Source organism: Onychomys torridus, chromosome 17 (genome assembly GCF_903995425.1).
Source record: "Onychomys torridus chromosome 17, mOncTor1.1, whole genome shotgun sequence".
NCBI lineage: Eukaryota > Metazoa > Chordata > Mammalia > Rodentia > Cricetidae > Onychomys > Onychomys torridus.
This window is the reverse complement of record NC_050459.1, coordinates 59,994,735-60,008,464: the sequence shown is the minus strand read 5'-3', so window position 1 is coordinate 60,008,464 and position 13,730 is coordinate 59,994,735. Positions and strand designations below refer to the sequence as shown.

The window sequence follows — 13,730 nt, the reverse complement described above, 5'->3', positions numbered from 1 at the left end:
TGTAGAGGGTTATAGAGGCATGGCTGGTAAAAGCACTGGAGACCTGAGTTCCATTTCCAGTTCCCACACAGCAGCTCACAAACATCTGTAACTCCAGTCCCCAGGTATCTGATGTCCTCTGGCCATGGCACAGGCACTCCACTCACATGGTACAAAGACATATCTGCAGGTGAAGCACCCAGCCATACACATTAAAAAACAAGAAAAGAAAAAATAGAAATAAAGGTAGAGTGTGCCTGTATGCCGGTGTCCTCCTTGCAAAAAGATTTAATTATTCCCTGTGGAAGACAGCAGAATAAAACTGTTCATATAGATCAGAGTAGGAATTTGATTTTGGTTTGGTCTTGTTTTCTTGATTTCCAAGGCAGAGCCCATTGAGATCTTGCCTAAAATCATGGGATGCTTACTAGGGCCTTTAGTCTGTGGTAGACCCTAAAGTTCAACTCCCAAGTAGACTAAGGTAGCCAAAACTTGTGCTTGGGATTTTAGACCCTTGACAACAGCTTTCTCATAGTTTTAGATTTGTCAGATCCTTTAAGTCAAAGGTGGAGAAGAAGGCTGGGGTTGTTTCTAAGGGTTCCTTCGGGTCCTCAGCACTTCATGTCCTTGTTGTACTGGCTGACCTCAATTTCACTTTGGTCTCCTCAGCTTGGGGAGGCTCCTAAGCTACGGGCCATGTAGAAATTGATTGATGAAGGAAGCAAGACACAAAGGGGAGCTCTGCACTCTGTGTTTCCTCGGTTCCCTCAAGTCTGTTTGTCTTGATTGAAGATGAGTGCTCGAGCCAGCACTTCCTTCCTTTGCTTCGGCTTTTCCTTCTCTTTCAACCAACTTCTGTAATTGTTCTCAGTGGATAACTCAGTGGAGTTTTCCAATTATAGTTTGAAATTACGCAATCAAGGTTTTCCATAACTGCAGGGTATGTGGTAGTATTATGTGTTTGTAACAAAGGTTTACTTTAGGAATGGAGGGTATGTGAAATATTCTAACTCTATTCAAGTTAAAGTCATGATATTATTATTTCGTTTCTGTCTTTTTCTTCCTTGTAACTGAATAGGCTAGAGATTGCAGATAATGGTAGAATCCCTTGCACTGAGGACATCTCTGTCCTGTAGTAGAGATACATACCTGTTTATCACTTATCACCATCCACATGTCCACCTCCCTCTCTGTGGAATTACAGGTTGTCGTAAGATCTTCAGAGAGAAGTAAAGGATGTTATAAAGGGGAGTAAGAAAGCAATGTGACTGGGAGAAACAGTCTTAGAGAACGTGTCCACTTAGCAGTGTTGCCTGAGAACTGAAGATTGGAAGGAATGATCCAAGCAGAGAGGGCTTTCTAGAAGCAATAGTCCATGCACAGGCTGAGAAGCAAGAACTTGGTTTATGTGATAACTGATAGCATGTCAGTGTGTCCCTGGCATTTCTGGAGTGAAGAAGAGGGACATGTGGGCAGTGGGGGATAGAAGAAAGGAAGGGAGGTGAATTTGGCCTTTATAATTTCTCCTAACTGCAGTTGAAGCCACTTCATGCTTAGGTACTCAGGCTCTTCTACTGTACCTAAATCACCCCAGAAGCTATGTGAGCACTGCAAGACCAGAAGAGAAGGTCCATTTAGGAATTTTTAATAGAAAGAACATATTAAACTGGCAAGAACAGGCTTGATCCTAACTGAAAGACAGAGACATAAACAATAACAAAAGAACGTAGGTGGCGGTTCACTCTAAATGTAAGAGGCACTGGGATGATGAACATCTTCCTCTTGGGTGAGATGGCTGATTTATAAATATAGGGAGGGTCTCAGGAAGCTCCTGAGTGTGACTTGTGCTTCCTGCACTGGATTATCATGGCCCTTGCTGCTGACCACATGCTGGCCAAGCTCACGTAACATGGCTGGAACTTTGAGAGAAATCAAAAAAGTCTATATGATAAATTCTTGCTCTAAATGCCAGTGGCAAACTATTTACCTATAGGCAAATATAATTTAGCAGGCATCTGTGGCCTGTTTGTTGCACTGGGCCTCAGAGGTGGCCGCTGCATGCATGCTGCCCGCACCTGAACTTAAAGGCGGTATCTGATCTGGAAGCAGACACCAGCCCTTTGCTGAGTGGAAGCGAGCTAGCACACTGCAGTCAGTTCTCCGGCCGCTCCACTCTGGGCAGCCACACCTACACGATCCATGGGTGTTGGACTCCACCAAGCCCTTTATTTCACATTTGAACTGTGGCAAGGGGCTGGGTAACTGCTGTGAGCTGGTACCAACAGCTTCCTTTAGTCCTTGGCTGTGAGTGCTCCAGAGGAGCTGGGAGTCATCTCAGCCACCTTTCTCATTTTATAGTTAAAGTCACACCAGCTTAACTCCAAACACTGTTCCTGTTTCTCAGTCAGATGTCTGGGAAGTGGCAGATCCTGGCCCCATCCCCATTCCATGTCATTTTTAAATCCAGTGGGGGTGTGTTCTGTCTGATTTAGTGTTTTCCCTGCCTAAGGCAGAAACCTGACCCCACACACGCAACAGGATGGCCTGTGCTGCTAACTGCCTGCTTTAGCAGACTCCTTGCTAACTTCTCATTACTGTGACCAGATGCCTGACAAGAAGCAGTTGAAGGGAGGGGTTTGTTTTGTCTCATGGTTGGAGGGTACCATACCGGCCTATCATGGCAGGAAGGGCATCTCAGTGGGAGTGTGAGGCAGCTGATCACCCTGTGTCTGAAATCAGGAAGCAGAGATGAATGCTGGTGCTCAGCTTGCTGTGTGTGTGTGTGTGTGTGTGTGTGTGTGAGTGTGTGTGTGTCTGTCTGTCTGTCTGTCCAAAGGGTAATCTTTGGCATCATCCTATCTCCTGGAGCTTGCTGATTACTTGGACTGGCTGGCCCCGTGAGCCCCAGGCATCCTCCTCTCCTGAGCTGGGCTCATAAGCACCCTGGACTAACAATCAGATGATGGTTGTGAGGCAAACTCTTAACTAAGCTGTCTCCATAGCTCAGTTTCCTTCTTTTTTTTTCAATCTTGGGTCCTGTCTACATTCAGGGTGATTTTGACTCATCAGTGAAGCCTCTCTGGAGACACCCTCACAGACATGCCCAGAGGTATGTCTTCTAGGTCATTCTTCATCTGGTCAAGTCTTCGGGGAAGGTAAAGGGTCACATCACTGTCATTTTATTGCACACCCCCAGCCCCGAGAGTAGAACTGGTATACACTTCAGCAAGGCTGGCGACAACTCCAGTACTATTGCTAGGTGAAAAAAGAGGCACAGCTTAGCCAAACTGTTTCTAGTTAAAAATAGAAGGAAGCCCAAGACAGAGGGGATAATGGGCTTTTTCTTCTCAGAGCAGTCTTTGTGAGTGAACTTTACCCTCTCTCTTTTCTACCAGGATCTGCAGAGTTTAGTAGAGATTGGAAGGTCCCTGGCTTCTGACCTAAGTAAAGATGGAGGGCAAGTAGATGTTGACATAGCCCATGGGTAAGTGAGTCTGTTGTGGATTCTCTAGTTGGATGTCAACTCAGAGGTTGTACGTTCTGGCCTGCCCCAGTGTGGATGGAGCATAGAGAGGAACGCTGATCAGCGAAGTTATGCCAGTGATAGAGGAAAAAAACCAAATGCATGGGCTCTGGGAGAGCCGCGGATGGCATCCCACTCATGGACATGCCCCTGCATTGCCCCTGTTTGGTCAGACTAGCTTGCACTCTTTAGGAGGTGAGATAGGAAGATTCCTCTGTCAAAGTGAAGGGGCTTCTGGCTGCCAATTGCACGTGTGCTGGAAGATGCAACCAGATGTGGCAAGAGATCTCCACTACTTACAATGGCTGCTCAGAATTGAGATCCCTGCCAGCAAGACTTGTCAGGTCCCTCTCCGTATCAGCTGTGATGACCAATGGACAAACAGTGACAGTCTTACTGTGTGGAGTGGTGGCCTGTCTGATTAAAGAATGGGTCATAAGGAAATGACTCCTAACAGCTGAGGTTGGGATCTCCCCAGGCTTGGCTCTTCTCCATCATCAGAGAAGAAGGAGAAGTACCCTTCCTTTCCCTCTGCTCACCTCCGTCTGCCCACCTCCGTCTGCCCACCTCCGTCTGCCCACCTCTGTCTTCTCACCTCCATCTTCTCACCTCCCTCTGCCCACCTCCCTCTGTCCACCTCCCTCTGCCCACCTCTGTCTTCTCACCTCCCTCTGCCCACCTCCCTCTGCCCACCTCCCTCTGCCCACCTCCATCTTCTCACCTCCCTCTGCCCACCTCCCTCTGCCCACCTCCCTCTGCCCACCTCCTTCTGCCCACCTCCCTCTTCTTACCTCCCTCTGCCCATCTGAGCCCTTAGCTCACTAGTCTGAGATCCCTCCAAAACAGAAGTGAACAGTCTTGGGTATGACATTGACATATGGTCCTTTTTAAAAGAAAAAATTATTTTTATTTATGTGACTGTGTCTATATAGGTATATGCCATATGTCTGCTGATGACTATGAAGCCAAAAAGGCATTGGGTCCCCTAGGGCTGGAATTATAGGCAGTTATGAGTCACGCGACGTGGTGCTTGGAACTAAATGTGGGTCCTCTGAAAGAGTATGAAGCACTCTTTATCTCTCAGTCATCTCACAGAACTGGGGGTTCTTTTTCTTCTTGTTTAGTTACTTAAAGAAAACCTTTATTTTTTAATTAAAATATAATACCTCATTTCTCCATTTCCAGTTCCTCATCAGCTCTTCCCACATGCTCCTTTGCTCTTTTTTTAATTAAAGACCTTTTTCTTTATATATGTATATTACATGTAAATGTATGTTATATTTACATGTAAATTTGTATATTTGTAAAAATGTATATATGTATATTTACATGTAAATATGACATACACTTACATGTACTATACATATATGTGCCTAAATATATAAACACAACCTGCTCAGTCTGTTTAGCGTTACCTATGACTTCAAGACTGATCAGTTGGTATTGGATACCAATTGGGGGCTCATCCCTGGAGAACACAGTTTCTCCTGTTCCCAGCATTCCTAAGTTTCCTATAGTTCTTTGTCTAGGGTTGGGGGAGGGGGTCTCATGAGATTTCCTACTTCCACATTAGCATGTCTGTTGATGTTGAGCCTATTTGGGTCTGTTTTAGGCAACCAGATAGTTAAGGTTTTACAAGTGAAATTTCCTTGTCATTTTCAGGATACAGTCAATGGTCCTTATGAAGACTTTTGATTCTTAAATTCTTCCTATCACACAAATAAAACACAATGAACGAACTTCCATGAATCTGTCACCCAGCCCCGTTGAATACTAATACTTGCAGTCTTACTTCATCTGTCCCTTTCAAGCTCTCATTAAAAACATTTCTATGTGGGTCTTATTCCATAGCCCAGACAGCCTTGAACTCATAGTGCTCTTTACCTACCTCCTATTCCTAGCTGTCTTCCCGGAGTATGGAGGCACAGGCCTGTGCCACCATCCCTGGCTATTTAAAAACTTTTCAAGAACCACTTTAAGGCAATTATCAGGCATTATGCCATTTCACATATAAATACGGCCGTACACATTTCTAATTGAAAAAGATTTTATTTTCACAACCATTACAGCATTATTGTTCCCAAGTGTATTGGCTCATCATACCGTGCAATACCTAATCCATATCCAAATTTCCCCAGAGGCTTCAAAGTTATCTTTTTATCATTTCTTTTCAAATTCATATGTGAACACAGCCCTCACTTTACATTTTGTATCTTGTAACTTTATTTTATTATGCGTCCAGCCCCCCATTCCTCTGTCTTTCTCATGGCTTGCTTTGATGGAGATGTAGTTTCATTTTTCCTATGGCAGTTCACCCTTCTGATGGATAGCCTCTGAAAGGGGTCCTAGAACTCATTTCTCTGGGCATAATCTGTGAGTTGGCACATTGACTCAGCAACCTGGTTAAATTCAGTATAATTTCTTTTAGACAAGAGTGCTTCCTAAGTAGCAGTGGTGTGTGTGTGTGTGTGTGTGTGTGTGTGTGTGTGTGTGTGTGTGTGTGTGTCTGTACCAGGCTATTTTAATAATCAATATGGATTAATATTTTTGGATGCACTGGGAATTAAGGCCCTTCACTTTCCAAGGGGAAAGGATATCCAGAGTGTAGCCAGGGGTAACAGTTACTGGAAAAAGTAGAACCTCTGGGTTTAACAGTCAGCCAGCCGAGTCTCTTGGGCTGCTCTGGCTGAGGTGTAATGGAATTTCTCACCAGGGATCCAAATTCAATACATGTGTGAGTTGGCAGACAAGATGGTTTTGAAAATAAGCCACAAGCTATGAATGATCAGACTATGGACAAGAGGCAGGGCTGTAAAGAGAAGATTCTGGACACAGCCTGGCCTCTTATCCTTAGTCTTTCTGAGACTTCTCTTGGATGTAACTGCTGGGCTCCCTCGCTTGTGGGGTACCAAGCAGAGGCTGGAATCTTGTAGTTCAGGTGGAGATATGTGCATGGCTGCTCTGTGGGTTCTGGCACCATGAACAAGGCTTTTCTGTCAGAGTCTGCCTGCCCTGCCAGTGTTTGTGAAGAAAGTGAAACTAAGGGATTTCTGTTTGTGTGCCAGAGATGGGCCGCCTGTGAGAGCAACTGGCACATTCTCTTTGCTCTCTCTAGTAAATTGACCTCTGTGGAAGGGACCCCTGTAGTTTTTTTCTTTCTTTTTTACTCTTTGCTCTTTGGGGGTTGCAACCTAGCTCCTAACTAAATACATGGAGGCTTATTCTTACCTATGAATGCCTGGCCTTAGCTTGGCTTGTTTCTAACCAGCTTTTCTTAAATTACCCCATCTTCCTTTTGCCTCTGGGTGTGAGTGGCTTGGCAGCTGGCCCCTGGCATTCTCCTCTCCTTTTCCTTTTCTCGCTCTTCCCTCTTCTCTTTTTCTCCTTCTATTTATTCTCTCTGCCTGGCAGCCCTGTCTATACAGCTCCAGCCTAGCTATTGGCCATTCAGCTCTTTATGAGACCAATCAGGTGTTTTAGACAGGCAAAGTAACACAGCTTCATAGAGTTAAACAAATGAACATAAAAGAATGCAACACATCTTTGCATCATTAAACAACCATTCCAAAGCATAAATGAACGTAGCATATCTTAAACTAATATTCCACAACAGACCCCAGGAGCCAGAAACAGATGCCAGATTCCAAGGGCTGTAGAGGTGGTTTTAAAACAGCATGGCCTTGAACTGCATTCACCAAAGGCCTGGGGATTGGCAAGAGAGATGCCTCCTGAATTGGGGGAGGATTGTTTTGTTTTGTAGTGATAAGGATGCAATCCAGGTCCTTGTACAGGCCAGGCAAGAGCTAAACAACTGAGCTACCCCCCAGCTTCGTCTCCAGGATGGAGACACTCTTTCAAGGCTACCATCCAGCAGCTCACATAGCATTAAGCATTCTGGGCCCATAGAATTGGTTGCCAGCTTTTGATAACATCAGCTCCAGTAAGAGCTGTCTCCTCCTCCTCCTTACTCTTTCTTTATATTCAGAAGCCTGTGGGGATTAGCCACTGTTGAAGGCAATCCTGATGCTCAGCCTACTTTAAGGGTTGGTCTGAAACCCATCTAGATTTGGAAGGAAGAGTTGGAATTCTAAATATTACTATAAAAATGGTTGGAGTATTGAATAAGTTTAAGTGACTCCTAATGACCTCAAGTTGAGCAGGAAGGTCCTGGCACCTGCTGAAGTTTTCATACTGAACAAAAGAAAGTTCACCTTCCAAACCCTCCAATGGGACTCTTCAAAGAGCAAAGGGAACATAAGATGTTTTGATCAGATCCTTGCAGCCTATTTGCTTAGCTTTCTGGTGACTTAGCTGGTTAGTGATTGAATGACAAAATTGGCAAAGGCTAACTTGCTGGGTGAGGAGAAGGTGAACCAAGCTGGCTTCATCTCTTTCCTGCCTTCAGATCAAAGTGCAGCCTCAGAGCTCTGTAGCCAGGGGCACACATCCTTCAGATGGCTGGTCAGTGCCAAGTAGAAAACTGGCTTTCAGTCATTTCCACCTTGTTATCATCTTGTGACATTCCAGCTGGCTGAACAAGTGTGCTTTTCACTCAAAATGCCTCACGCTGTCTCCTGATTCTTTCAGTGTGACTTTTGGGGTCATGGAAATTTTGTAGAGAAAAGTACTCCAGTATGTCTTTAGAGGGAATTCACCTTTACTGAGGTAGAGTGAACAGCTGCTTCCTTTGCTTCTTTGAGAATGATTATTATGATGAAAAAAATGACCACACAGAACAAACTTTTTCATTGCTGCACCCAAATGTGTGGTTTTAAAGGTTTTAGTCCTTTATAGAGGGGAAAGCGTCCAACAGAGTGACTTGGTCTGCGGTGTCGGGAACATGGAGTGGAGGCTCTACAGTACATCAGGAAGCAGGGATGAGGCTAAAAATTTTAAGTCCATTCCAACCTTCCACAAGTGAGGCCCCAAACCCTAAGACCTTACAGCCCCCCAAATTAGCATCATCCACTGAAGAACAAGCATTCATGATATAAACCTGGCCAGGGGAAAATTTCAGATTCAAGCCACACAGTCTATAAGCATTTAATAATCCCACTTTGCTGGTTTGCTTAGTTTTAAAACCAGAAGCCCCTTTTCTAACCAAAGGGCACAATGCTCAGTGATTTTATTTACAGTTGGGTAAACAAAGTTAGCACTATAGGAATACTGTACTGTGTATGCTGAGTGAGAGGTTGGTCGTCATGGGTAGAGCATACATATCAGGGACTCTTCTGCTAGTCCAAGTAGCTTCAGCTGATTTATTGTTTTTTGAGCCTTAATTATTTTGCAGATCAGGTTTCCCTGAGAAACTCATGAATATTGATGCTTTTTTTGGTGTCCTGGCCCAACCAGTTCCAAAAACGACTGTAATTTTTCTGTTAGTCTCACTGTCTAGCCCACTATCCTATTTTTTTCATCGACCACCCACAGAGAATGACAAGAAAAGGAGGAAACTGATAGTGTAGATTTTAAGGTTTTTATACATTCGATTTGGGAAGTTGAAAGTCTGTAAACTTTTAGGTCTTCTAGGAGAGATACTGAGCTGTAGGGAAATTGTTCTCTGAAAATGAAAAAAAGAAGTTTATGAAAACATTATTATTTTTGAGGGAAAATAGGTGTTTAACTCCTTGCTGCTGATTTTTTTTCTGGTTACTGGGCCAATTTTGCTATTTCTAATACAAGAAAAACCCTTGATGGTGAATAATTTGCTTGAGTCAGATAAAACACAAAATTACAATGTATGATAGATGTGTTTCCATTCGTGTGGAAAGTCATACTGAAGACCATCCAAAGTACAGTAGTAAGTTCTTGGTAAAAACGGGGCAGGCAGTTTTAATCCACATTTTGAATGAATCATACTTCTTTGGAAGCCCTTCAGGGGGCATGTGGCATCTTCTAAGAGATTGATGGTGGTCCTCTGATACTGGTTCTCATGGAAGCAAGCATGGAGGGCAGAGGATTTTGCTCCATTTTGCTGAAGGGTTGAGGATTTTATTTAAATCTTGCTGAAAGGTTCTTGGCTAATGTAGCTACTTTTCAAGAGGTTTGGCTGTGACAACTGAGGTAATGCTATTTAACATGACTTTCCAGAATTTTTCAAATGCTGGACATTTCATCTAGAGATACTTATATAACTTCATTTCTGCTTTAGCTATTAATAATGTATTCAGTCTCTCTTTCAATGCAAATGATATATTAACCATATCAGTCTCCAGAGGAAGAGGTAGCAACTGGAAGTGGTTGATTCAACGGTCCTTACTTTTGACTGTTTCCATTGTTTTTAGACTTTGATGTAATATTGCTCACATAGCTCCCACCACTGGCTTCTGTAATGTTTTACTGGTGGCTTGATAGCTCTCTAGTTAGGGGCTGGCCCGATAAGATAGAGGGTTTAGCAGATGGGCGTATAATGTGTATCAACTGTAGAGTTCCATGAATTAGATACATCTCTGTATATGTCTTATTAACCATGCAGAACCCTCAGTGATAGCTACTGCTTGGAACAGACTGAGGACTCTCATGTACAGACATGGGGGTGCTACTGTTTTTAAAAGCAGGGATAAGGCTCTACAGACATGGGGGTGCTATTGTTTTTAAAAGCAGGGCTAAGGATCGAACCTAGGGTCTTATACATACTTGCTCCTGACAATGCACTGCATCTCTGGTAGATACCTATCTCTGTGTGTATGCTGTTACCTCTGGCTGTCCTCCTGTGTCTGTGTTTTTGGATAGGTTCCTTTTCGATTTTATCAAGGAGCAAACAGGTGGGTGATACAGAAAGTTCATCAACCTGTGGAGGGTAGAGTAAGATCCCGATTTGACTGGCTGAAGAATTCTTTCATTGAATGATCCAATGTTCAAGTTATTACTAACAAGAAAAGTATGTTTAATGATCATTGGCTTCCCATTATTAAAGTGATTAAAACAAATATTAAGCCATTGAGAAATAGTGTTTTTAAAATTTTTACCTTTTTAATGAAGTATCAGTAAACAAAGCACAAAAATCTTCAACCTACAATCCAGTGAAACTTTACATATGGTGCACATGTTTGCTTTCCATATAGATCAAGATACAAGTGCCAAGCATGATGGGACATGTCTAAATCACAGCACCTGGAAGGCTAAGGGGGACTGTTAGTGTGAAACTAATATGGACTGCACTACAAAGCCCATATAAATAAATACAAAAATAATTTCTAACACTAACACACACACACACACACACACACACACACACACACACATACACCGATGGACATACACAATGACTTAAGATTTGTTTGTTGCTTTATGAGTTTGTGTGCACTTCTTAGTATGTTTGTACACCACTTGAGTTCAGTTGTCCATGGAGGTCAGAAGAGGCCATCAGATTCCCAAGAATTAGCGTTTAAAGCAGTTGTGAGCCAACTGGCATAGGTGCTGGGAACTGATCCTTGGTCTTCTGCAAGAGCAGCAGGTGTTCTTGACTGTGGAGTCATTTCTTTGGCACCCACAGTGATTTCTTACTCACCTCTCTCTCATATTTTATAGCCCCTTGCCAAAAGAAAACCACTATTCTGACTTCTAGTCCCAACCAGCATCCTGAGGACATCTTATCTATTCTAGAACTTCATACAAATGGCACTACAAAACATATACTCCTTCCTTCTGGAGTGTATACTGGAGTAAAAATATCTTTTCTGTTGCAGGGCCATTCCATTGAGTGAATATACTACCATATTGTCTATAACTTTATTGATGGACATTTTTCTAGTTTTTGTTTTTGGTTTTTTTTTGTTATTTATTTATTTATTTATTTTGAGCTGAGAACCGAACCCAGGGCCTTGCGCTTGCTAGGCAAACACTCTACCACTGAGCTAAATCCTCACCCCCCCAGTTTTCTAGTTTTAATAATTTTGTACTAGTATGTGCATATTATGGGGGGCTTGCACATGTGGAGGTCAGAAGTTACTTTTGTATAGCCATTTCTCTCTGTGTACCTTAAATGGATTCTGGGGATTGAACTCAGGTCATCAGGTTTACATTGTAGTCGGAAAGAAATGTCTTATTCACTAAGCCATCTCACTAGTCCTTCAGTTTTTTCTTTATTATTTTGAATAAAGCGCCTTGGAACATCATGCACATGTTTTCTGGTGGTCATGTCTGTTATTGAGTTATAGAGTAGACAGACACTTTTTAGGACACACTGATAGACAGTTTTCCAAATTGGTGATGTCAGATTAGACTCCACCACCCAGATATGTGAATTCTAGTTGATTGACAAACTTGCCAACACTTGGTATTGTTAAGGATCAATTTTAAACACTTTAAAAAATGCTAGCTCTAAATCTGAAATACAAAGTTCACATCAGTTCAGTGGCATTTTATTTAACATTTATTCAAATAAAAATTTGAATCACAAGTGTCATTATTATTGCATGCTTTCTGGGTTCAACATGCCTTATTGTGGCATGAGGCCTCTAGAGAATAAAATATAGCTTCTTCTTTCAAGATTTCTGTATGTGAGGCATAGGGTGCCACAGACAACTCACAAGCAGAAGAAGTCATGTCCTTACTACCCTGTCAAGTGTGTCCTGCATGTTTCCAGTATCTTTTCACTTTTCCTGAACCCTGGGAGGTCATTAACACTGTACTTTCCAAGGTATGGCCCTCTGTCCACTTGTCTGGCTAATGGTGATGTACATAATGATACGTTGCAGATCTGTCTCCCTAAAAGCACCCAACACTCTCCTCTACCTATCAGGATTTATTCCCCAAAACCTTGTTTGTGAATGAAGTAAATTAAGTTGTAGTATTAAAGCAGGATAATGGCTTGTTTGTATATCTCTTCCCAGAAGTATTTCAATAGTGGATTCTAGGAGACAGTATCTCACTCAGCTCCAGGGAATTAATGAATACATGTTTTGTGTGTTTCAGGCTAATGGAAAAAATTATGAATTTTTTCAACAACATTTATTTATATATTTTGTGTGAAAACTTCATGCAAGTGTACAGTGTATCTTGGTCACGTCCTCCCTACGACCTCCCTTCCCTCATCCCTCACTACACCTCCTTTCCAGCTTCATATCCTCTTTATATTCTATAACCCGCTGAGTCCAGTTAATGCTGCTCATTTGATCATGAATGTGGGGGTCATCCCTTGAAGCATGGGCAACCTGCTAATGTCCACTCCCCAGCTGAAACATGCCACTACCTCTGCTGCATCTGTCAATAGCTCTTCAACTAGGGTTAGGGCTTTGGGAGACACTCCCTGCTCTGTGATGGATTTTTAACTTGATTCTTCTTGCACAGGTCACATGCAGGTTTGAGTTCATGTGAGCAACAACCATGTTATATATTCAGAGGCCAGCATTTCATAACACCCCTCCACATCCTGCATCTCTTACATTCTTCTGACCCTTCTTCCACAATGGTCTCTGAGATTTACTTATAAATATGACCATAAATGATGCTGTGTATTTTGCCTACATGTGAGGCATAAAATAAGGCAGAAATGTCAAGTCAGTCCAATGTAAGGATGAATTGACATGAACATATATGTATTGGCTTTAGCCATTAAATTCTGAGTGGACTGACTGAAGAAATTCTCAGATGCATTCATTTTATAGGTCTTATCAGATCAGATAATTTTTCCAAACAGATGCTTCCTTATGCTCACAATATAATTGAAACATTTAAAGTGTTTCTATATGTCACAGATATGTAGTACTTAATATGGAAATTCAAATTAATAGGATATCTGTGGAGTCCTTCGACCAGAGGAGTGGCCTGATCTGATGGGAGGGTCCTGGTGCCTCTGGTGTGGAGAGGGTGATGGGATGCAGAATGAAAGTATAGGGTTGGGAGAGGTCCATAGCCATGATCCCAGAAGCAGCCGCAGCAATAGGAGATGTCATCAGCTTGACTAACATTTCAAAGCAGTGCCAGTAGGATTCTAGATGGAAGATAGCCAAGAGAACAGGAAGAGAATCACGGAAGATTCCTCTCCTGGTCTGAACAGGGCTGTGTGGATAATATCTTCCTTTTCTGAGATGGGACAGACTGAGGAAAGAGAAGTCTTGGAAAAGAAAACTAAGAGGTTATTTGTAGGTATGTTAAGTGAAAAGGGTGTGCTGTACCTGAAGTTTAACCGAAGTCTTGTGGGAACTCTGGGAACAGGGGGATGGTTATGTTATTTAATGGTGCTACTGTACCATTGCCGGGAGCAGTAGAGACAGACTTCCAGGCT

At 42.7% G+C, this 13,730-nt stretch overlaps 1 protein-coding gene across 1 annotated transcript in view; it reads left to right on the top strand.

Annotated features, from left to right (window-relative positions):
• Positions 1–3,368: 3,368 nt before the first annotated feature.
• The window catches only part of Csgalnact1 (chondroitin sulfate N-acetylgalactosaminyltransferase 1), a 148,621-nt gene continuing 138,259 nt past the window's right edge, over positions 3,369–13,730 (top strand). The window contains exon 1 of the mRNA XM_036166651.1: positions 3,369–3,463. The gene's annotated coding sequence lies outside the window, so the exon portion shown is untranslated. The remainder of the gene's footprint in view (positions 3,464–13,730) is intronic.